Source organism: Pseudophryne corroboree, chromosome 4 (assembly GCF_028390025.1).
Source record: "Pseudophryne corroboree isolate aPseCor3 chromosome 4, aPseCor3.hap2, whole genome shotgun sequence".
Taxonomy (NCBI): Eukaryota; Metazoa; Chordata; class Amphibia; order Anura; family Myobatrachidae; genus Pseudophryne; species Pseudophryne corroboree.
In genome coordinates this window covers 630,024,459-630,046,950 of record NC_086447.1, presented here as the reverse complement: position 1 = coordinate 630,046,950, position 22,492 = coordinate 630,024,459, and positions in this window count along the sequence as shown.

Sequence of the window (22,492 nt, the reverse complement as noted above, 5' to 3'; positions counted from 1 at the left end):
CATGTCGTCTACTGTCACTGCATATGATTCTGTCACCATGGAAAGAATGGTGGAGGATTATATGAGTGACCGCATCCAAGTAGGCACGTCAGACAGTCCGTACGTATACTGGTAGGAAAAAGAGGCAATTTGGAGGCCCTTGCACAAACTGGCTTTATTCTACCTAAGTTGCCCTCCCTCCAGTGTGTACTCCGAAAGAGTATTTAGTGCACCCGCTCACCTTATCAGCAATCGGCGTACAAGGTTACTTCCAAAAAATGTGGAGAAGATGATGTTCATCAAAATGAATTATAATCAATTCCTCCGTGGAGACATTCACCAGCAATTGCCTCCAGAAAGTACACAGGGATCTGAGATGGTGGATTCCAGTGGGGACGAATTAATAATCTGTGAGGAGGGGGATGTACACAGTGAAAGGGGTGAGGAATCGGAGGATGATGATGAGGTGGACATCTTGCCTCTGTAGAGCCAGTTTGTGCAAGGAGAGATTGATTGCTTCTTTTTTGGTGGGGGCCCAAACCAACCAGTCATTTCAGTCACAGTCGTGTGGCAGACCCTGTCGCTGAAATGATGGGTTCGTTAAAGTGTGCATGTCCTGTTTATACAACATAAGGGTGGGTGGGAGGGCCCAAGGACAATTCCATCTTGCACCTCTTTTTTCTTTAATTTTTCTTTGCATCATGTGCTGTTTGGGGACAATTTTTTTGAAGTGCCATCCTGCCTGACACTGCAGTGCCACTCCTAGATGGGCCAGGTGTTTGTGTCGGCCACTTGTGTTGCTTAGCTTAGTCACACAGCGACCTTGGTGCGCCTTTTTTTTTCTTTGCATCATGTGCTGTTTGGGGACTATTTTTTTGAAGTGCCATCCTGTCTGACACTGCAGTGCCACTCCTAGATGGGCCAGGTGTTTGTGTCGGCCACTTGGATCACTTAGCTTAGTCACACAGCTACCTCATTGCGCCTCTTTTTTTCTTTGCATCATGTGCTGTTTGGGGACTATTTTTTTGAAGTGCCATCCTGTCTGACACTGCAGTGCCACTCCTAGATGGGCCAGGTGTTTGTGTCGGCCACTTGTGTCGCTTAGCTTAGTCACACAGCGACCTTGGTGCGCCTATTTTTTTCTTTGCATCATGTGCTGTTTGGGGACTATTTTTTTGAAGTGCCATCCTGTCTGACACTGCAGTGCCACTCCTAGATGGGCCAGGTATTTGTGTCGGCCACTTGTATCGCTTAGCTTAGTCACACAGCGACCTTGGTGTGCCTCTTTTTTTCTTTGCATCATGTGCTGTTTGGGGACTATTTTTTTGAAGTGCCATTCTATCTGACACTGCAGTGCCACTCCTAGATGGGCCAGGTGCTTGTGTCAGCCACTTGGGTCGCTTAGCTTAGTCACACAGCTACCTTATTGCGCCTCTTTTTTTCTTTGCATCATGTGCTGTTTGGGGACTATTTTTTTGAAGTGCCATCCTGTCTGACACTGCAGTGCCACTCCTAGATGGGCCAGGTGTTTGTGTCGGCCACTTGTGTCACTTAGCTTAGTCACATAGCGACCTTGGTGCGCCTCTTTTTTTCTTTGCATCATGTGCTGTTTGGGGACAATTTATTTGAAGTGCCATCCTGCCTGACACTGCAGTGCCACACTTAGGCCAGTATTTACTAAAAATCCGAGTTTGGTCGATATGTGTTTTTTTTTCTAAGTCCCAATCCGGGAATTCACTAAGCACCAATCTCGGCAGTGTCTGGTCTATTCGTAATGGTTTGAATGACAACGTCCCGAAATACGAATGAATAGACCATCGGTCAAACGCGGCTGTTATTTCATAGAATACGGGAATTCACTATTCATTCGTATTTGGGTGTTAGTCTCTGAGTGCTCAAATGCGGTCGTATTTTTTTGCGATTCGTTAAAAAAAGCGGCAAAAAAATAGACCTGCTTTTTTCAGTCGTGTTTACATGTGTTGCAAATAAAAAAATCCCTCACACCTGAATTAGGATGCCTATAAAAGGATGTTAGGCCCATTTCAATACACCTACACTCCGAAATGGCAGCAGGACTGTGGGCCAGTGATCTTTTGTGTGCTGTGGGATTCCTCAGACTCAGACATCAGCCTGTAAGTACCCAGGGACAAGAAACTGAACATGGTCAGCAGGTTGTACAGGTTCCGCGGAGGCTGCGCAGGCCTCGTTTTTTTAGGGGGCGTTTAAACTTGAACGCATTGTCCGATGATAAGGTCATACAGATGTTCCGTCTAAATCGTAACAACATTTTCCATCTGTATGACCTTGTCAAACTGGGCCTAGACCCTGAGACAGCACGCTCTCGCCCTGTCTCAGGCCTGCACAAACTCCTGGCTGTGTTGCACTTACTGGCAGCTTTCAGGCTGTGTCTGGGGATGTCATAGGAATCTCACAGCCCTCATTTTCCAGAATCTTAACACAGGTGATGTATACCTAACGACCTCTTCTGTTTTGTGTTTGTTTTAATTTCTCGGTGGCCAGTTCTGTCCTAAAATCTCATGTTTATTGTTCTTTAAAATGTTCACACAGGTGTTGGCTGTTTTGCAGCCCCACATCGAGGCCTCAATCTGCTTCCCTACCCAGGAGTCTCAGTGGCATGCCGTCAGGGTAGATTTCTATGAGCTGGCTGGCATGCCCAATGTGCTTGGAGCCATAGATTGCACACACATTCAGCTGAGACCACCTAGGGGCAGGCAGCACATATATACAAACCGCCATTTCGAACACTCCACAAATGTGCAGGTGGTTTGTGATGCAAATCTCAAAATAATGAGTGTTGTTGCTGGTTACCCTGGGAGCTGCCATGACTCCTTCATCCTCAGTCAGTCATCCCTCTTTGATAAGTTTGAGGACGGACAAATGCCAGATGGATGGCTGCTGGGTATGTAATTTGATATGTGTAGGCCTGCGTATACTTTGTTCAAATACAGGTGCAGATGTATTAACCTGTAGAAGGCATAAGGAAATGAGAAACCAGTGATCTGTGCAAGGTAATAAAGGCACCAGCCAATCTGCTCCAATATGTAAATGAACATTTAGGAACAGATTGTCTGCTGCCTTTATTACCTTGCACATATCACTGGTTTTTCAATTCCTTATGCCTTCTACAGGTTAATACATCTGCCCCACAGTGTTTTTCTTATGTGTTGCTGTATCTTAACATGAATCACGTTACTATATCTGTCTTTTAGGTGATGGAGGATATGGCTGTTTCTCTTGGCTTTAACTACATTGTCCCGACCTGATACCCCTGCTGAACACAATTACAATAATGCACATACGTCCATGCGGAATGTGATAGAAAGATGTTTTGGTGTGCTGAAATCTAGGTTTCGGTGTCTGGATAAGTCTGGTGGCCTTTTGTTGTATAGTCCCTCCAAGGTGACTCAAATTGTGTTCTGCTGCTGCTTTCTTCATAACATGTGTTTGCAACAACATCTGCCACATGTTGAGGAGCAAAAGGAGGAGGAGGAGGAAGAAAGCAGCCAGCAAGCAGAGGAATTAGAGACATCTGGTGATACTTGGAGTACTGATGTAGGGAGGCAGGTTAGGCAACAGATCATCAATCGGTATTTCTAAGGTAAGCTTGGTTTGCTTATTTCATTTGTTGTGTAATCATGAATAGATTTTTTGCCTTTTTTTCAAAAAACCATTACTCAGAATGTGTCTGTCTCCTTGACACATACAAACATACCCTCGCTATATGAAAAACAAATGTTGCATGTGTATTGTGTGTATTTTTAATCTCAAAACAACAGATTATGAGTGGCATGCATTAAGTCTGGATAAGTGTTCCAAAACTTGCAGTGCTAATTTCTTACAAGCCCACATCATCCATTTAGTATTTCACTTTATCATTGTGTGTAACGTCCTAATGCACAGGTTTACAAACTCGGCCCTCAGGACCACACACAGTGCATGTTTTTCTCGTAACCCAGTAGAAGCACAGGTGTATGAATTACTCACAGACATGTTAAAAGGTTCTCAGGTGGAGCTAATTATGTCACTTGTGATTCTGTGAGTAGACCTGCAAAACATGCACTGTGTGGGTTCCTGAGGCCCGAGTTTGAGAACCTGTGTTCCCAAAAAACACTCCTCAACATATAATATGTTAGCCTTGAGGAATACATGTGTCCCTATGTGTGATGCACCATCATATTTAAGACTCACAAACTTACTGTAATCTTGAATAATTTAATTCCTAATGTTTGATGCTGTAAACTTGATGATGTGTAAGTAAATACACAGTTTGCCACACATATACATTATTATACACAGTTTTTATTTTTGTTGTAAAAGTACATATTTGTTTGTTTCAGCATCATGTGTAAAAACATGCTTAATAATTTAAAACACACACAAACATGTCCCAACAATACTGACATTCATTTGGACAATGTTTTTCCTTCAAAACAAAGGAAACATATTACAAGCTTTTTACGCAACTCAATTGTGTTCTTCTTGTAATGTTGTATATATAAGATAGCTAAGATATGTATCACTAACATTTTAATTTGGATTGTCTGCAGGCAAAGAGAATGATTGGAATCTAGAAAGAGTAATGATTAGAAAAAAATCAAGTGGTCATTTTACTTCCTGCTAAAGACATTCTGCCTGGCTGGCAATTATTGTATCTGCAGGCAAAGAGAATGATTGGAATCTAGAAAGAGTAATGATTAGAAAAAAATCAAGTGGTCATTTTACTTCCTGCTAAAGACATTCTGCCTGGCTGGCAATTATTGTATCTGCAGGCAAAGAGAATGATTGGAATCTAGAAAGAGTAATGATTAGAAAAAAATCAAGTGGTCATTTTACTTCCTGCTAAAGACATTCTGCCTGGCTGGCAATTATTATATCTGCAGGCAAAGAGAATGATTGGAATCTAGAAAGAGTAATGATTAGAAAAAAATCAAGTGGTCAGTTTACTTCCTGCTAACATGTATGTGTGGCTCCATCAACATTTCCCTCCTCCAATACCCAAATAAAATGAGAATGAATAAATGTGCGTACTATTTTTTACATTTATTTTTGGCCACTTATAATTAATGATGTTAAAAAAAGGGTCAAGGAGCTAAGTGTTATATTTTGTATAGCATCAAAAACACTTGCTAACTATTTTGAGTTACTTATCACAAATGTCTAACTTGTTTTTTTTCACGTTTTTTTTTGGTGGCTGCTTATCCTGCCCTTTGCCTTTAGCAATATCATGTTGGCGTGCTCTGGTGGACCGTCTTGGTGGTGATGAGACTGGCGTGATATTTGGAGTAGTCGTACCAGAACTGCTGGTTGTTTGCTGTTGGTGCATGCATCTGAGTGTTTCATTCAGGTTAGTGAGGGTGGCATTGAGTTCACGTGTAGCAGCATTTTGATTGTCTACTATTCTGAATAAACTTTCATTAATCTTTTGACTGTTTTGAAAAATGCTCATATAGCTTTGCTGTTGTCTGTGCTGTTCTTCCATTAGTCTGTGCTGTTCTTCCATTAGTCTGTGCTGTTCTTCCATTAGTCTGTGCTGTTCTTCCATTATGCGCTGTAAGTTGCCCATGACCTGTGTAATGTCTGTACACATGAGTACCATGGTATTGCCTATTCTGGTTGTTTGCTCATTTTGTCTACTCAGATTTCTTGAGATTCTTCTGAGGTGAGATGGTAGGCTTGCAAACATTTGTGTCTGCTTATGCAGGCAATCTTCATTAGTGGCCTGCTGTCTATCCCAAATAGTCCAAAACACCTGATCAGGGCCTTGTGTTCCTGGTGTTGTTGGGCTATGTTGTGGTGGTGGTGTGCTTTGCTGTGGTGGTATACTCACAGGTGCTGGGGGGCTCATTCCTTGCATTAATGGCTGCATTTCTAAGATGTTTGTCTCCTCCACGTCACTGTGTTGGTGTTGTTGCGGAGGGATGCTGTTCCCAGGACTCGAAGCTGAAATGTTAAACAAATCTACGTTAGCTATCCATATGTTTGTGAAATGTAAAAAAACCACTACACATGGAACACATGTCATTCACTGTTGCTTTCAACTATTCTGGCTAGCAACATCATCACTCATAACTTAAATACATACATATGCCTGTTTGTGGCAAATGTGTCTGGTTACTTAATTGTGAAAGCAAACACTTTAGTTTTATTGTAGCTCACACATACTCCACCATAGAAAAAACATTGTAATACATAATGTGTTACCTTATAGCTTTGTTCAAACAAACATAGTAATGTTTTTATATGTATTTTGCAATGTTACCTCAAGCACACATGAGATTTTTGGAAAAACAAACTTACTTTTTACAAACAAACCAACATGCTTTTTTGTTGCAGCATCTTATGCCCAATGTCATACTGTATGGCTCAAGTGGACATACATATCTTTACTGGATGTGGACAAGGCCATTTAGTTTGGATTCCATTTCAGCTTTTACTTATTGCGGTAAGTATTTTTGTTTTGGATGTGTTTTGACTTAATGTGGTTATGACTGATTTTGATTATGTTCTGACATTTTACACATTTTTTTCAGTTTGATACTCACAATCAAGATGAGGGGAGTGTGGATGACGTCTTGGAGGTGTGTCCAAAATTTGGAGTGGGGGTACAGAACATACAGACGATAATCTTCGTGGCGGGGTAGCCTGCTGTGTTTGTGCCGGGACATACGACCTTGCTTTCTTTTCGGCCACAGGTTTTTTGTGCTGATGTCTTACAGAAGTGCCACTTCTGCTGCTCCATACTTCTTTTGATGGACCTTTTAATGAAAGTGCAATTTTGTTATGGCCATTCCTTTACAAGCATACCCTATACTACAATGGACACTTTACCTGCTTCCGCAGCGTCATCATCATCAGATGTGATAGGAGTTACTGGCCGATGAGTAGTACTGCTTTTTTCAGACACTGTATAAAATGAAATATATTCATAAATCATGCTATTGTGTATACATCCACCCATTATGCTTATAAACATTTTAACATTTCGAAATGCTTGGTTTTTAATTCAAACAAACATAAGGACCAGAAATAAAAAAATAAAAATAAAAAAAGACCAAAACACATATGCACTATGGCAACATCAACACAGGAAAACATGTACAGGACACTGACATAGGCCACAAGTTCAAGGAAAGGTTTTTTAATAAAATAAAAACACACAACTTCATTTTGTATTGGAAGGAAAAATATTACAGATGCAATATCTAATTTGCTCTGTGATGTGGCACTCCAAAGACACATTACCACTATATGAGCAAAAACAAAATGCAGCAATTTAAAAAAAAAAAAAATGCAGTATGGTGTCACGGTACAAATCCAAGCCAAAAAATAAAATAAAAAAAAAATAAAAACATAACTTTCTCTAAAGATGACATTACACATGTAAGTGGTTTACAAACCACTTTCCAGTACTGCAGCCTCTAACATGACAACGACTTTTTTATTAAAAAAAAAACATGGTTCACTTATATATAAAACATAGTCATAATTTTTTATGTTAAAAACGCCCAAAAGGAAAACATTATTGCAGGACAATTCAGAGACACACCAAGTCCAAACTACACATGCTAAATATCTGTCTGAAAAACACATTACATACAATAAAGTAAGATGTTACATTGGCTTTTATCTAAAACATGACCCAAAACAATGTATTTGCTGACACACACTTGAAGATGGGAGTAATATGCAATGTCACATGACACACATTACAAAATAAAACATGTAAAAAAAAAAAAAGCAAATACACATGCTCACCATTCTTCCTGGGCCTATCTGAATCCCGGACATGGGTTGCAGAGACAACTTCTGGAGGTATTACACTCCGCATGGGCTCCTCATACTCCAGATAACTTGCAATATAGGGCTGGCCACCACCGGTTTTCCGAGCCTCCTTGGCCTCCTTGGCCATTTTGGACTTGACACGTCGCTTTATGTCATAGTACCGTTTGCGGCATGTGTCCTCCGTCCGCTTGACTACCCCCTCACTATTGACAGCAGCAACTACTTTCGCCCACAACACCGTCTTCCTCCGTGTTGGCACCTTGGCGGACTCAGGGCCAAATAGCTGCCTCTGATACTTCATCAGCTCACGCACCAATGCCACATTTTCAGCAAAACTAAACTTTACATTCCGCCCAGTCTTAGTAGTGGTGCGTGGCTGCGGAGCACTCTGACTGTCACTATCACTTGAGGCTGCTGCAGCAACCTCACCCACCTCCTCCACCTCACTAACCTCACTAACACTCACCTCCTCCACCTGACCGACCTCCTCCCCCTCACTCACACCCTCCACCTCTGAGTCACACATAATTGTGTGTCTAAACAGTTAACACAGGGGAAAAAAAAGACAAACAACACACTCCTCCACTACCACTATACAACTCACACACACACACACACACACACACACACACACACACACACACACACACACAAACACTGACAAGGGACTATAAAGATAAATAACTTGGACTAAAAATGAGACAAAACCACAAAATACAAGACAACAAGAATGACAAGACGACTTTCAAACACAATACCACACTCAGAAATCGCTACCACCACTCCTCTTCAAACCACAAATTCACCTACCTCCACAGCACAACCTCCCTCGTCCTCACCACTAACTAAACCCACGAGGTGCGGACGGTTTGGGGCGTATTTATATGGTTGCGCACAGACACTCCTACCATCTGAAACACAACCAATCACGAATGGGGATGAAAATCGAAACTGAAAGTGAAAATGCGGTCACGGGAAAAAAAAACCCTGCCGCGTTGAACTTAGGAAAAAAAACAGCAAATACAACAAAAACACGTACGCAAACGACAATGACGGCCGTAAATGTGCCAAAAAAACCCGACTGGCATCGACATCGGAAAACACGAAAACCATAAAGTCGACTGCTTCGTAACTTTGCGTATATGGATTCAAAAAGTTGCATGAAAATGCACCAGATACAAAACGAGTTTAAACACTACACAAACCGACTCAAACACGATTATTAGTAAATATTGCCCCTAGATGGGCCAGGTGTTTGTATCGGCCACTTGTGTCGCTTAGCTTAGCCATCCAGCGACCTCGGTGCAAATTTTAGGACTAAAAATAATATTGTGAGGTGTGAAGTGTTCAGAATAGACTGAAAATGAGTGTAAATTATGGTTATTGAGGTTAATAATACTATGGGATCAAAATGACCCCCAAATTCTATGATTTAAGCTGTTTTTGAGGTTTTTTTGTAAAAAAACACCCGAATCCAAAACACACCCGAATTCGACAAAAAATTTTCAGGGAGGTTTTGCCAAAACGCGTCCGAATCCAAAACACGGCAGCGGAACCGAATCCAATACCAAAACACAAAACCCGAAAAATTTCCGGTGCACATCACTAGTAAATACTGGCTGCTTTATTTTTACACTGCAACTTAGATTTCAGTTTGAACAGACCACACGCAAATCTAACTCTCTCTGCACATGTTATATCTGCCACCCCTGCAGTGCATATGGGGGGTCATTCCGAGTTGTTCGCTCGGTATTTTTTACTCGCAACGGAGCGATTAGTCGCTAATGCGCATGCGCAATGTCCGCAGTGCGACTGTGCCAAGTAAATTTGCTATGCAGTTAGGAATTTTACTCACGGCATTACGAGGTTTTTTCTTCGTTCTGGTGATCGTAATGTGATTGACAGGAAGTGGGTGTTTCTGGGCGGAAACTGGCCGTTTTATGGGAGTGTGTGAAAAAACGCTACCGTTTCTGGGAAAAACGCGGGAGTGGCTGGAGAAACGGAGGAGTGTCTGGGCGAACGCTGGGTGTGTTTCTCCAGCCACTCCCGCGTTTTTCCCAGAAACGGTAGCGTTTTTTCACACACACCCATAAAACGGCCAGTTTCCGCCCAGAAACACCCACTTCCTGTCAATTACATTACGATCACCAGAACGAAGAAAAAACCTCGTAATGCCGTGAGTAAAATACCCTGCAGAGCAAATTTACTTGGCGCAGTCGCACTGCGGACATTGCGCATGCGCATTAGCGACTAATCGCTCCATTGCGAAAAAAAAAATAACGAGCAAACAACTCGGAATGACCCCCCATGTGCACTGCAGGTGTAGCAGATATAACGTGCAGAGAGTTAGATTTGGGTGGGTTATATTGTTTCTGTGCAGGGTAAATACTGGCTGCTTCATTTTTACACTGCAACTTAGATTTCAGTTTGAACACACCCCACCCAAATCTAAAGGGCCCCATACACTACAACGACATGTCTGAAGCTGAAGTCCGAGGCGATTTCCCTTGAACTCTCCCGGGAGCTTCCCGGGAGTGGTTCCATACGATTCCATACGATTTGGTACATTTTGCATGCAATATATCTTATGCGATCCCAGTCATGCCTGCGGGAACCGATATATCACGAGTTCAGCACTAACGATCTAGGGGAGCCAAACCGACCCTGACGGGAACGCGCATCGGATCGGATCGCAAACACATCCAAAATGCCTGATTTCACAAGATATATCGGCCCGAATGGCCGAAATTGGATGAAATCGGGCATTATCGTTCTAGTGTATGGGGCCCTTTACTCTCTCTGCACATGTTATATCTGCCTCCCCTGCAGTGCACATGGTTTTGCCCATTAGCTAACAAATTTGCTGCTGCGATCAGATCTAAATTAAGGGGGGTACACACAAAACGATGTTCACCTAATTTCTAAGCAATCTGACTTGCTTAGAAGTAACAAACATATCGCTCTGTTTGTAGGGGTGCCGACAACAGCGATGCGCAGGTCACTAATTTCACCGCTGGGTAAAATGAGCACCCCCCCACCCCCCCAGCGCCCGTCCGTCCCCCCTCGCTCAGCACACATTGCACTGTGCTGAGCAGGGGGAGAGATGTGTGCTGAGCGGTCTGTGCTAGACCGCTCAGCACACATCTCCCACTACGTAAGGCCCTTTAGGCCCTATATTGTTAGCAAGGTGCTCACAGGTTGTATATTTCTTAGTGAGTTTGATTTAGAAATATCACTTTTCTGTTATCTTGAGGGTTTGTGTTGTTAAATGCAGATATCAGGAAAAACGTGATGTTCTCAGAGGTTGCCAAGTGCAAGCTCATGTGGAATGCTGCTGTGGTTTGTATGCTGGGAGTATTTCTATGTCCTCAGTGTGAGTAAAGTTCCGAGCATGAGAGTAACAGATAAGCCAGTCCTCAGGGAAGTCACCATTGTATCCTTATCTGCTTCTTTTTTAATGGGGTTGCGCAAATCCTGCATACGTCTGCTTTCATTTTTGGAGATGCTGAGTCCTTATTCCATCTTATCATACGTATACAACATCATCAACTAGAATAGTAAGCATAGCAGCAGAGAAAGAGAACTGCTGTATGTTAGACGATAAAGCAAACTTTGTATAATAAGAGAATATGAAAAATCTACCTCACAAGAGTTTGGAGAGTATTATGTAATCATAACAAATAAATGTATGCATTTTAAGATGCAAAATGGATTCAGTACTGTGGTAGTGATGTAGATAAAAGAGGAGATAAAGGATAGAGCCACAATTGAATATGCACTCACAGCTATAGCAGTGCCAACTCAAATTGTTTTATATTGCATTGTCATAGAACCACTAGTGGCTTTACAGCAGGGCCGGACTGCTCATGTGGCACTTCTGGCAAATGCCAAAAGGGCCGATGGGCTTGTGGGCCGGTCATGTCAGGCAGAGAATAGGGAAGGCCGTGCGCAGTGCAGTCTTCGGCTCTCTGCTCTGGCGTCTGGCCGCCCCCCCGCACGCCCCAAACTTTAGTGACACGCATGCACGCACATTACAGGGCCGAATTCGGACTCCAGTCCATCCCTGCTTTACAGTATTATCAATATTATAGAGATGTGCGGCGGGCACTTTTCGTGTTTTGTGTTTTGGTTTTGTTTCTAATTCCCCGTTGGTGTTTTTGTTTGATTTTGCCAAAACCACCTATTCGAGTTTTGGTTTTGCCAAAACCACCTTTTCGTGTTTTGGTTTTAGTTTTTGGATCTGGATTATTTTGGGGGGAAAAAACATGAAAACAGCTAAAATCACAGAATTTGGGGGTACTTTTGTTCCTACGGTATTTTCTCTAACGTCCTAGTGGATGCTAGGAACTCCGAAAGGACCATGGGGAATAGCGGCTCCGCAGGAGACTGGGCACAACTAAAAGAAAGCTTTTAGACTACCTGGTGTGCACTGGCTCCTCCCACTATGACCCTCCTCCAGACCTCAGTTAGATTTCTGTGCCCGGCCGAGCTGGATGCACACTAGGGGCTCTCCTGAGCTCCTAGAAAGAAAGTTTATTTTAGGTTTTTTATTTTACAGTGAGATCTGCTGGCAACAGGCTCACTGCATCGAGGGACTAAGGGGAGAAGAAGCGAACCTACCTGCTTGCAGCTAGCTTGGGCTTCTTAGGCTACTGGACACCATTAGCTCCAGAGGGATCGACCGCATGGAACTGGCCTTGGTGTTCGTTCCCGGAGCCGCGCCGCCGTCCCCCTTACAGAGCCAGAAGCAAGAAGAGGTCCGGAAAATCGGCGGCAGAAGACATCAGTCTTCACCAAGGTAGCGCACAGCACTGCAGCTGTGCGCCATTGCTCCTCATACACACTTCACACTCCGGTCACTGAGGGTGCAGGGCGCTGGGGGGGGCGCACTGAGCAGCAATAAAAACACCTTGGCTGGCAAATATATCACAATATATAGCCCCAGAGGCTATATATGTGATAAATACCCCTGCCAGAATCCATAAAAAAGCGGGAGAAAAGTCCGCGAAAAAGGGGCGGAGCTATCTCCCTCAGCACACTGGCGCCATTTTCTCTTCACAGTGCAGCTGGAAGACAGCTCCCCAGGCTCTCCCCTGTAGTTTGCAGGCTCAAAGGGTTAAAAAGAGAGGGGGGGGGGCACTAAATTTAGGCGCAATATTGTATATACAAGCAGCTATTGGGAAAAATTCACTCAATATAGTGTTAATCCCTAAATTATATAGCGCTCTGGTGTGTGCTGGCATACTCTCTCTCTGTCTCCCCAAAGGGCTGTGTGGGGTCCTGTCCTCAGTCAGAGCATTCCCTGTGTGTGTGCAGTGTGTCGGTATGGCTGTGTCGACACGTTTGATGAGGAGGCTTATGTGGAGGCGGAGCAGATGCCGATAAATGCGATGTCGCCCCCTGTGGGGCCGACACCAGAGTGGATGGATAGGTGGAAGGTATAAACCGACAGTGTCAACTCCTTACATAAAAGGCTGGATGACGTAACAGCTGTGGGACAGCCGGCTTCTCAGCCCGCGCCTGCCCAGGCGTCTCAAAGGCCATCAGGGGCTCAAAAACGCCCGCTCCCTCAGATGGCAGACACAGATAGTAACATAGTAACATAGTATCTGAGGTTGAAAAAAGACAATTGTCCATCGAGTTCAACCTATTTGTGGTGTCCTATGCATGATGATTTGACTAAAATTTCTGACTGATGCTGCTGTCAGCCATTGCATTTTATCCCTATTTATAGTAACTATAATGCATGACTATGCACCATACCCCTGGATATCCTTATCCAATAGGAATTTATCTAACCCATTTTTAAAGGTGTTGACAGATTCTGACTCCAGTGTCGACGAGGTTGAGACATATACACAATCCACTAGGAACATCCGTTACATGATCCCGGCAATAAAAAATGTGTTACACATTTCTGACATTAACCCAAGTACCACTAAAAAAGGGTTTTATGTTTGGGGAGAAAAAGCAGGCAGTGTTTGGTTCCCCCATCAAATGAGTGAATGAAGTGTAAAAAAGCGTGGGTTCCCCCGATAAGAAACTGGTAATTTCTAAAAAGTTACTGATGGCGTACCCTTTCCCGCCAGAGGATAAGTTACGCTGGGAGATATCCCCTAGGGTGGATAAGGCGCTCACACGTTTGTCAAAGAAGGTGGCACTGCCGTCTTAGGATACGGCCACTTTGAAGGTACCTGCTGATAAAAAGCAGGAGGCTATCCTGAAGTCTGTATTTACACACTCAGGTACTAGACTGAGACCTGCAGATAGTGCTGCTGCAGCGTGGTCTGTGACCCTGTCAAACAGGGATACTATTTTGCGAACATAAGAGCATATTAAAGACGTCGTCTTATATATGAGGGATGCACAGAGGGATATTTTGCCGGCTGGCATCCAGAATTAATGCAATGTCCATTCTGTCAGGAGGGTATTAGAGACCCGACACTGGACAGGTGATGCTGACTTTAAAAGGCACATAGAGCCTTATAAGGGTGAGGAATTGTTTGGGGATGGTCTCTGGGACCTCGTATCCACAGCAACAGCTGGGAAGAAATTTTTTTACCTCAGGTTTCCTCACAGCCTAAGAAAGCACTGTATTATCAGGTACAGTCCTTTCGGCTTCAGAAAAGCAAGCGGGTCAAAGGCGCTTCCTTTCTGCACAGAGACGAGGGAAGAGGGAAAAAGCTGCACCAGTCAGCCAGTTCCCAGAATCAAAATTCTTCCCCCACTTCCTCTGAGTCCACCGCATGACGCGGGGGCACCACAGGCATAGCCAGGTACGGTGGGGGGCCGCCTCAAAAATTTCAGCGATCAGTGGGCTCGCTCACAGGTGGATCCCTGGATCCTTCAAGTAGTATCTCAGGGGTACAAGCTGGAATTCGAGGCGTCTCCCCCCCGCCGTTTCCTCAAATCTGCCTTGCCGACAACTCCCTCAGGCAGGGAGGCTGTGCTAGAGGCAATTCACAAGCTGTATTCCCAGCAGGTGATAGTCAAGGTGCCCCTACTTCAACAAGGACGGGGTTACTATTCCACACTGTTTGTGGTACCGAAACCGGACGGTTCGGTGAGACCCATTTTAAATTTGAAATCCTTGAACACATACATAAAAAAATTCAAGTTCAAGATGGAATCGCTCAGGGCGGTTATTGCAAGCCTGGAGGAGGGGGATCACATGGTATCCCTGGACATCAAGGATGCTTACCTACATGTCCCCATTTACCATCCTCACCAGGAGTACCTCAGATTTGTGGTACAGGATTGCCATTACCAATTCCAAACACTGCCGTTTGGACTGTCCACGGCACCGAGGGTCTTTACCAAGGTAATGGCAGAAATGATGATACTCCTTCGAAAAAAGGGAGTTTTAATTATCCCGTACTTGGACGATCTCCTTATAAAGGCGAGGTCCAAGGAGCAGTTGTTGGTCGGAGTAGTACTATCTCGGGAAGTGCTACAACAGCACGGATGGATTCTATACATTCCAAAGTCACAGCTGGTTCCTACCACACGCCTACTGTTCCTGGGGATGGTTCTGGACACAGAACAGAAAAAAGTGTTTCTCCCGCAGCAGAAAGCCAAGGAGCAAAATTCCATTCGGCAGGTTCCATGCAAGAACCTTTCAGTGGGACCTCTTGGACAAGTGCTCGGGATCGCATCTTCAGATGCATCGGCTGATAACCCTGTCTCCAAGGACCAGGGTATCTCTACTGTGGTGGCTGCAGAGTGCTCATCTTCAAGAGGGCCGCAGATTTGGCATACAGGACTGGGTCCTGGTAACCACGGATGCCAGCCTTCGAGGCTGGGAGGCAGTCACACAGGGAAGAAATTTCCAAGGACTTTGGTCAAGTCAGGAGTCGTCCCTATACATAAATATTCTGAACTGAGGGCCATTTACAATGCCCTAAGTCTGGCAAGGCCTCTGCTTCAAAACCAGCCGGTACTGATCCAATCAGACAACATCACGGCAGTCGCCCATGTTAACCGACAGGGCGGCACAAGAAGCAGGATGGCGATGGCAGAAGCCACAAGGATTCTCCGATGGGCGGAAAATCACGTCTTAGCACTGTCAGCAGTGTTCATTCCGGGAGTGGACAACTGGGAAGCAGACTTCCTCAGCAGACACGACCTACACCCGGGAGAGTGGGGACTTCATCCAGAAGTCTTCCAACTGTTGGTAAACCGTTGGGAAAGGCCACAGGTGGACATGATGGCGTCCCGCCTAAACAAAAAACTAGATATTGCGCCAGGTCAAGGGACCCTCAGGCAATAGCTGTGGACGCTCTAGTGACACTGTGGGTGTACCAGTCATTTTATGTATTCCCTCCTCTGCCTCTCATACCAAAGGTACTGAGAATAATAAGAAAACGAGGAGTAAGAACGATACTCGTGGTTCCGGATGGGCCAAGAAGAGCTCGGTACCCAGAACTTCAAGAAATGATATCAGAGGACCCATGGCCTCTACCGCTCAGACAGGATCTGCTACAGCAGGGGCCCTGTCTGTTCCAAGACTTACCGCGGCTGCGTTTGACGGCATGGCGGTTGAATTCCGGATCCTAAAGGAAAAGGGCATTCCGGAGGAAGTCATTCCTATGCTGATAAAAGCCAGGAAAGAAGTAACCGCAAACCATTATCACCGTATTTGGCGAAAATATGTTGCGTGGTGTGAGGCCAGGAAGGCCCCAACAGAGGAATTTCAGCTGGGTCGTTTTCTGCACTTCCTACAGTCAGGAGTGACTATGGGCCTAAACTTGGGTTCCATTAAGGTCCAGATTTTGGCTCTGTCGATTTTCTTCCAGAAAGAACTGGCTTCACTGCCTGGAGTTCAGACATTTGTAAAGGGAGTGCTACATATTCAGCCCCCTTTTGTGCCTCCTGTGGCACCTTGGGATCTCAACGTGGTGTTGAGTTTCCTAAAATCACATTGGTTTGAGCCACTTAAAACTGTGGATTTGAAATTTCTCACGTGGAAAGTGGTCATGTTATTGGCCTTGGCTTCGGCCAGGCGTGTGTCAGAATGGGCGGCTTTGTCATGTAAAAGCCCTTATCTGATTTTCCATATGGATAGGGCAGAATTGAGGACTCGTCCCCAGTTTCTCCCTAAGGTGGTATCAGCTTTTCACTTGAACCAACCTATTGTAGTGCCTGCGGCTACTAGGGACTTGGAAGATTCCAAGTTACTGGACGTAGTCAGGGCCTTAAAAATTTATATTTCCAGGACGGCTGGAGTCAGGAAAACTGACTCGCTTTTTATCCTGTATGCACCCAACAAAATAGGTGCTCCAGCTTCTAAGCAGACTATTGCTCGCTGAATTTGTAGCACAATTCAGCTGGAGCATTCTGCGGCTGGATTGCCGCATCCTAAATCAGTAAAAGCCCATTCCACGAGGAAAGTGGGCTCATCTTGGGCGGCTGCCCGAGGGGTCTCGGCTTTACAACTTTGCCGAGCTGCAACTTGGTCAGGGGCAAACACGTTTGCTAAATTCTACAAATTTGATACCCTGGCTGAGGAGGACCTTGAGTTCTCTCATTCGGTGCTGCAGTCATCCTCACTCTCCCCCCCGTTTGGGAGCTTTGGTATAATCCCCATGGTCCTTTCGGAGTTCCCAGCATCCACTAGGACGTTAGAGAAAATAAGATTTTACTCACCGGTAAATCTATTTCTCGTAGTCCGTAGTGGATGCTGGGCGCCCATCCCAAGTGCGGATTGTCTGCAATACTTGTACATAGTTATTGTTAACTAAAGGGTTATTGTTATGAGCCATCTGTTGAGAGGCTCAGTTATGTTTCATACTGTTAACTGGATATGGTATCACGAGTTATACGGTGTGATTGGTGTGGCTGGTATGAGTCTTACCCGGGATTCAAAATCCTTCCTTATTGTGTCAGCTCTTCCGGGCACAGTATCCTAACTGAGGCTTGGAGGAGGGTCATAGTGGGAGGAGCCAGTGCACACCAGGTAGTCTAAAAGCTTTCTTTTAGTTGTGCCCAGTCTCCTGCAGAGCCGCTATTCCCCATGGTCCTTTCGGAGTTCCCAGCATCCACTACGGACTACGAGAAATAGATTTACCGGCGAGTAAAATCTTATTATTAACCTCTATAGCATTAATTTCCACTCATTTCAAGTCTAATCTGATTACCTCACACCTCACAATATTGTTTTTAGGCCAAAAGGTTGCACCGAGGTGGCTGTATGACTAAGCTAAGCGACACAAGTGTGCGGCACAAACATCTGGCCCATCTAGGAGTGGCACTGCAGTCCCCAAACAGCACATGATGTAAAGAAGAAAAGAAGAAAAAGAGGTGCAAGATGGAATTGTCCTTGGGCCCTCCCACCCACCCGTATGTTGTATAAACAGGACATGCACACTTTAACAAACCAACCATTTCAGCAACAGGGTCAGCCACACAACTGTGGCTGAAATGACTGGTTTGTTTGGGCCCCCACCAAAAAAGAAGCAATCAATCTTTCCTTGCACAAATTGGCTCTACAGAGGCAAGATGTTGACCTCATCCTCATCCCTTTCACTGTGTACATCCTCCTCCTCACAGAGTATTAATTCGTCCCCACTAAAATCCACCGTCACAGGTCCCTGTGTACTTTCTGGAGGCAATTGCTGGTCAAGGTCTTCCCAGAGAAATGTATAATTAATTTTGATGAACATCATCTTCTCCATATTTTGTGGAAGTAACCTCCTATGCCGATCGCTGACAAGGTGACCGGCTGCACTAAACACTTTTGGAGTACACACTGGAGGGGGGCAACTTAGGTAAAGTAAAGCCAGTTTGTGCAAGGGCATCCAAATTGCCTCTTTTTCCTGCCAGTATACGTACGGACTGTTTGACATGCCTACTTGGATGCTGTCACTCACATAATCGTCCAACATTCTATCAATGGTGACAAAATCATATGCAGTGACAGTAGACATGTCAGTAATCGTTGGCAGGTCCTTCAGTCCAGAACAAATGTCAGCACTCACTCCTGACTGCCCTGTATCACCGCCAGTGGGTTGGCTAGGAAATCTTATCCTTTTCCCCGCAGCCCCAGTTGCGGGAGAAAGTGAAGGAGGAGCTGTTGATGGGTCAAGTTCCGCTTGAGTTGACAATTTTCTCACCAGTAGGTCTTTGAACCTCTGCAGACTTGTTTCTGCCAAAAAGAGAGATACAACGTAGGCTTTAAACCTAGGATCGAGCACACTGGATAAAATGTAGTACTCTGATTTCAACAGATTGACTACGCTTGAATCCTGGCAAAGCGAATGATGGGCTCCACCCACAAGTCCCACATACTTTGCGAATTGCTCCATCTTAGCTCCTCCTTTAATTTCTCCAGCTGCTTCTGCAAAAGCCTGATGAGGGGAATGACCTGACTCAAGCTGGCAGTGTCTTAACTGATGTCACGTGTGGCAAGTTCGAAGGGTTGGAGATCCTTGCACAACAAGGAAATCATTCTCCACTGCGCTTGAGTCAGGTGCATTCCCCGTCCTTTGCCTATATCGTAGGTGGGTGTATAGGCTTGAATGGCCTTTTGCTGCTCCTCCATCCTCTGAAGCATATAGTGTTGAATTCCACCTCGTTACCAGCTCTTGCTTCAGGTGATGGCAGGGCAGGTTCGGGTGTTTTTGATGGCGCTACAGTCTTCGGCACGTGGTGGCTGAATGACGAAAGTGGTCTGCAATTTTTCAGGCCACCAACATCTCCTGCACGCCCCTGTCATTTAAAAAAAAATTTGCCCCACCAAATTAATTGTATGTGCAAAACATGGGACAAGCTGGAATTTCCACAGATGTAACGCACGCACAATATTGGTGGTGTTGTCCATTATCACAAATCCCCAGGAGAGTCCAATTGGGGTAAGCCATTGTGTGATGATGTCCCTCAGGTTCCGTAAGAGGTTGTCAGTGGTGTGCCTCATAAGGAAGCGGTGATACATAGCGTAGCCTGCCTAGGAACGAGTTGGCGTTTGCGAGATGCTGCTACTGGTGTCGCTGCTGTTGTTGCTGCATGAGGCCATACATCTACCCAGTGGGCTGTCACAGTCATATAGTCCTTAGTCTGCCCTGTTCCACTTGTCCACATGTCCGTGATTAAGTGGACAGTGGGTACAACTCATTTTGTAGGACACTTTTTCTGACGTCTCTGTACATTCTCGGCATCGCCTGCCCAGTTAAATGTAACCTAGATGGTATTTGATACCATGGACACGTACCTCAAACAATTCTCTAAGTCCCACTGAACTAATGGCGGATACCGGACGCACGTCTAACACCAACATAGCTGTCAAGGCCTCAGTTATCCGCTTTGCAAAAGGATGACTGCTGTCATATTTCATCTTCCTCACAAAGGACTGTTGGACAGTCAATTGCTTAGGTGAATTAGTACAAGTGGTCTTCCAACTTCCCCTCTGGGATGACGATCGACTTCCTGCAGCAGCAACAGCAGGCGTACCACTCAAGGATCCTCTGGAGGAATCCCGGTTAGGAGAGGACTCCTCAGTCTTGCCAGTGACATGGCCTGCAGGACTACTGACGTTTCTGACTGAGAAGGAAGTTGACGTTGAGGGAGTTGGTGATGTGGCTTGCAGGAGCTTGGGTACAAGAGGAAGAAGGGATTTAGATGTCAGTGGACTACTTACGCTCTTACCCAAAGTTTCACAACTTGACACTGACTTCTGATGAATGCGCTGCAAGTGACGTATAAGGAAGGATGTTCCTAGGTGGTTAATGTCCTTACCCCTACTTATTACAGATTGACAGAGGCAAGACACGGCTGGACACCTGTTGTCTGGATTTTTGTAGAGAAATAATTCCATATGATGGACTTCACCCGGGGGTTCTTCTGGAGCTTAGTTCACAACTACCACGACCCCTAAACTTGATTTTCAATAGTTCAATTACATCAGGCATGGTACCGAAGGGTTGGTGTATAGCTGAGGTTGTGCCATTATTTAAAAAGGGATCCAAAAATCTTCCGGGAAACTACAGACCAGTTAGTTTAACATCTATAGTGGGGAAAATATTGGAAGGAATTCTAAGGGACGGCATACAGGAGTATCTACAGTCTGCTAGGATTATTAGCAAGAACCAGCATGGGGTTGTGAGGGACAGGTCATGTCAGACTAACTTAATTAGCTTCTACGAGGAAGTGAGCAATAATCTTGATCAAGGAAAAGCAGTGGATGTGGTCTTCCTAGATTTTGCAAAAGCCTTCGATACAGTGTCTCACAGGAGACTGATGATCAAATTAAAGGAGATTGGCCTAGGAAAAACTATTTGCACATGGATAAGCAGCTGGTTGGATAGCAGGGTACAGCGAGTAGTGATCAACGGGAAGTCCTCAACCTGGTTCCCAGTAGTCAGTACCACGAGGGTCCGTACTCGGACCATTACTGTTCAACATATTTATCAATGACCTAGAAATAGGCCTGGACAGCACAGTGTCAATCTTTGCAGATGATACTAAACTGTGTAAGGTAATTCATTCAGAATTGGATGTGGAGTCCTTGCAGAATGATCTATCTAAACTTGAACTCTGGGCGTCTAAATGGAAAATGAGGTTCAATACAGACAAATGCAAGGGTATGCATTTTGGGACTAAAAACAAACTTGCAACCTACATATTAAATGGGGAACGCATAGGGGAAACAGAGTTGGAAAAAGATTTGGGGTTATTCATTGATAATAGGCTTAATAACCATACACAATGTCAAAACGCAGTAAAGAAGGCAAGTAAGGTGCTAGCGTGCATAAAAAGGGGAATTGAGACAAGGGACTCGGATGTAATCATGACGCTGTATAAGGCATTGGTACGTCCGCACCTGGAATATTGTGTTCAGTTTTGGGCACCATTGTATAAAAAAGACATCAGTGAACTCGAAAGTGTTCAAAGGCGAGCTACTAAATTGATTAAAGGCCTAGAAGGACTGGACTATAAGGAAAGACTTACTAGGTTGAATATGTATACACTAGAAAAGAGGCACCTAAGAGGAGATATTATTAATATCTTCAAATATGTAAAGGGACATCACAAAGAGTTATCAGAGGAATTATTTATTAAAAGAACTAGTAATATGTACCGGAAATTTTTCGGGTTTTGTGTTTTGGTTTTGGATTCGGTTCCGCGGCCGTGTTTTGGATTCGGACGCGTTTTGGCAAAACCTCCCTGAAAATTTTTTGTCGGATTCGGGTGTGTTTTGGATTCGGTTTTTTTTTTTTACAAAAAACCCTAAAAAACAGCTTAAATCATAGAATTTGGGGGTCATTTTGATCCCATAGTATTATTAACCTCAATAACCATAATTTCCACTCATTTCCAGTCTATTCTGAACACCTCACAATATTATTTTTAGTCCTAAAATTTGCACCGAGGTCGCTGGATGACTAAGCTAAGCGACCCAAGTGGCCGACACAAACACCTGGCCCATCTAGGAGTGGCATTGCAGTGTCAGACAGGATGGCCGATTTAAAAAATAGTCCCCAAACAGCACATGATGCAAAGAAAAAAAGAGGTGCACCAAGGTGGCTGGATGGCTAAGCTAAGCGACCCAAGTGGCCGACACAAACACCTGGCCCATCTAGGAGTGGCACTGCAGTGTCAGACAGGATGGCCGATTTAAAAAATAATCCCAAAACAGCACATGATGCTAAGAAAAAAAGAGGTGCACCAAGGTCGCTGGATGGCTAAGCTAAGCGACCTAAGTCACTGGCAAACGCAG